Raw genomic sequence first — 3,674 nt, 5'->3', positions numbered from 1 at the left:
TCAATCAGAAAAGGAGGTCCATTTTTGACAGTAAGTAATGGCTTGTCCATCACACATGGGATCTCACATTTTCCAAGATGGTGAGCTGTGATGCCATAAACCAAATTACGTGTCTGTGAAGTGTTCAGGATGTCTGATTTCTTATTCTCCTGATTTCCTTGAATAAATGCTTAGTTAAAAAAATACATGTATCACATTTTATTTCAATGTTTTGACATTGAACTGAAGGGGTAATCTATCATTGAGGCTCTTTTTCAGTTTACCAATTTTTTAATTAAGTTATGTTTTTGCTAATTGTTTTTGTCCTAATACATTTTCAATGAAGAATGCCAACAGCTTGCTAGTTATATTCCTAAGAATTGATTGTCTCACTTGTAATTAATAATAATAGCAAGGAAAATTGCTAAGTGAGGTCATGACTGTTGATGGGATGCAAACATTTCAGGGAGTAAACTAGTTCTTATAAATTGAGATGCCATTCATTAGTGAGTTAATCTTTATAAACAGCTTTATAATTCAATGAGCCTTGGGATGAAACCAGCACTTTCATTTACTATGTGGTGCTGTTTGATGGGCCGTTGAATACAAAAGATCAATACCTAATAGGAGTCTACCCCAGAGTGGGGCCCTGACATTTATTTGGTTGAAGATTTAATACAGTAATGCATTGTTCTTGTAAATGACATTTATTAAATATCAGTTAAGTCCACCCAACTGTGAACCAGGTCATAGCTTTAAAAATTGCCATGATACCAGAAAATTCTAATGAGTTTGTAAATATCTTTTCTGAAATCTCCATCTATCCTATGGAAGGAAATTATCTTTAAGAGTAAAAGTCATTTTCTTGGGTGCCCTTATGAAATTGTTTATTTCTAAGTTCTGGAAGTGGATAGTGATGATGGTTGCACAACATGGTGAATGTACTCAACACCATGGAATTGCACACTTAAAAATGGTTAAAATGGTATATTATGTTATTATGTTATCTTCATTCTAGCATAATTAAAATAATCAGAAAATGAAGAAAAAAATAGAGAATATTAATGGAACTGAAACTGGTAGGCATTTGGTAAGCCTAATCAGGAAAAAGGATCAAAGAATAACAAAAAGAAAAAGATACACTATGAAAAAAGAGTAGTAACTATAGCTACTGTCATGAGCTTGTGTCTTTCCACAATGTCAATGTCAGAATTTACTGAATTACAATAAATTCACAAGCTACATCAATTTTGTTCAAGTTCTACTTTGATTTGCCAAGTACTATTGATTTTGTTTGACAGCCTAAGCTGTTGGCAACACAGGTTCTTTTATTCCAGTCTTAATTACTAGTATTAACTCTCAGATAACACATTACACTTGAAATTATAGAGGATATGGGATTGCTAAGAAAGGGTTAAAGTGGCTACAGTGTTCAAAGAGGCCTGTTGAAGGCAAGAGCAGAGAGAGAGCTGATAGAGATGCAAAGAGGAACTGTCACAGATCTGTTGAGGAACTGCTGTCCAAATGTGGAACCGCTCCTAGGTGCAATGTGGTTCAAGGCAAAGAGCTGATTCCAGATGTGGATCTGAATTTAGGCTTACTGGATCTGGATGGAGGAGGGACAGCATCCATTCAGGCTATTTGAGTGGGTCTTGCCAAAGCAGGGAATGCAGCTGGGCTGAGTGAGGCTCTTGAGGACAGAGTTGGGAGTATGTCACCTATCTTTGATGCATGGACTAGATGACAGGTCATTGAGGATGGTATGTGCCACTATACTCCAGTGTTAAGTGCGTCTCCTTTTACATGATGCAGGTGAGGGAGCTGAATCATTCCTCGGTCTGGTGTGTTCCCATAAGTTCACGGGCTTAGTTTTTCTGATATGGCTTGATATGCCTATGTGTCCATGTGTTCTCCATTTAATCCAATAACTTTGTAGGTGGTAATCTTTTATTTGCATAAATAAGTTATCAATCTGTCCCATGGTTTCTGCTGGACAGATGATGGTTCTTCAGCAGCACCAACAAAATGTAGTCACTCTGCCTCAGCATTTGCACTCAAAATGGAGCAAACTGCTATCTTTTTCTTAGCTTGACCAAAGGGTAAGAGAAAGACTGGTCCCGCAGAGGCCATGACAGTGCAGGGAAAGAGGACATCTCAAACCCAGGACTTATTTCGTGAGGTGAAGGTGGCGCAACAATGATCGCACTGGCGTCAACTGCAGCTGCGCGCAGACTCACTTCCGGCTCCGCCCTGACGCCCTGTGCAGCTCAGCCTATTATGGCGGTGGGGTTGACAACTTTGTGTGCTTGCTGCTTATTGGCTGCAGAGGTGACACGAGGGCTCCCGACTGCCTGCGTTTGATGGGAATACGGCTACTCCAGGAACATGGCCGCCCCTTCCACTGTGGCGAGAAAGTAGGAGCCAGCATCGACCAATCGCTGGCAGGAGGATCCAGAACCAGAGGACGAAAATGCCTACGAGAAGAATCCAGACTCTCACGGTTAGGACAAGGACCCTGTCATGGACTTCTGGAACATGCGGGCTGTCTTCTTCTTCGGCTTCTCAGTCGTCCTGGTCTTCGGAACGGCCTTTGTGACTTACTTGCCTGACTATGGGATGCGTGGGTGGGTCCACCGTGAAGCTGAGAGGCTTGTGAGGTACCGCGAGGCAGAAGGCCTCCCGATCATGCAGTCCAGTTGCTTCGACCCCAGAAAGATCCAGCTGCCCGGTGGGCGAGGACTGAACAGTGCTGAGTGGAGCTCCAGAAGCCTCACCCTCCCTAACCCTTACCTGACATCTTGGCCGCTACTCAGAGCGCCTAGTTCAAACACCTGAAAGTAAAAAACGGGACTCACTCAGTGCAAGTGACAGCCTGAAAGTTACAATAGGGAGTAACCATGAAGCAGAGCACTGATCTCACAACTACAATAGAAATTTAAATAATACTAATAATAAGCGTTGTTTGGAGTCTCACTTGAACCTACTACCTGTGTCATCCAAAATAACATTCACATGTTCCAAGTGATTAAGACCTAGATATAAGCTGGCATAGTGGCTCACAGTCTGTAATCCTAGCAACTCAAGAGGTTGAGGCAGGAGGATAGTGAGTTTGTGGCCTGCCTAGATTACATAACAAGATATCTAAGAAAAGACTTAGATATTTTGGGGGGGTCATTAGTCAACATACCACAGGAGGCTATAGAAATAGGGACACATTCCTTCTTGGGATTTGTGTGGAGTAGGTTTTGTAATAGAGTTGAATTATTTATTATCGTGCAAAAGCATTTTTATGACAAGTGGAAGTAACTGAAGGCCAACCAGTATTGAAAGGTATGTGTGGTTGATACAGTGTTATATATCAAAAAATTTTTTTTAAGCTTCCCTTTTAGTAATATAAGCTAGTATTTAAGGAGAAGTGGTTGGCACATAGAGCAATAGTGTGTGGTCATTAGTAAGGAAGCTGATGATGGAGGCATGGAGTTATTCTCTGTTTTGTGTTTACTTGAAATTTTCTAAAATAAATGTAAAGTAAAACAAAGTAACAAAAGCATTAGAAACAACTCAAATTTGCATATTCCCCTGCGTTTTGAACATGGACTCTCCCCCTCCATAGAGACCAACAGAGGTGGAGGCTTGTTCATATTTAGAATGTTGACATTCAATTTCATGCTTAAAATTACTGTTTGTTTGCTTGA

General features: G+C 40.8%; 1 pseudogene; it reads left to right on the top strand.

The window, feature by feature from the left end:
• Positions 1–2,247: 2,247 nt before the first annotated feature.
• LOC141424862 (NADH dehydrogenase [ubiquinone] 1 beta subcomplex subunit 11, mitochondrial pseudogene) lies at positions 2,248–2,814 on the top strand (annotated as a pseudogene).
• Positions 2,815–3,674: the final 860 nt, after the last annotated feature.

Source organism: Castor canadensis, chromosome 7 (genome assembly GCF_047511655.1).
Source record: "Castor canadensis chromosome 7, mCasCan1.hap1v2, whole genome shotgun sequence".
Lineage (NCBI taxonomy): Eukaryota > Metazoa > Chordata > Mammalia > Rodentia > Castoridae > Castor > Castor canadensis.
The sequence above is the reverse complement of the archived record's forward strand: the minus strand, read 5'-3'. Positions and strand labels throughout refer to the sequence as shown.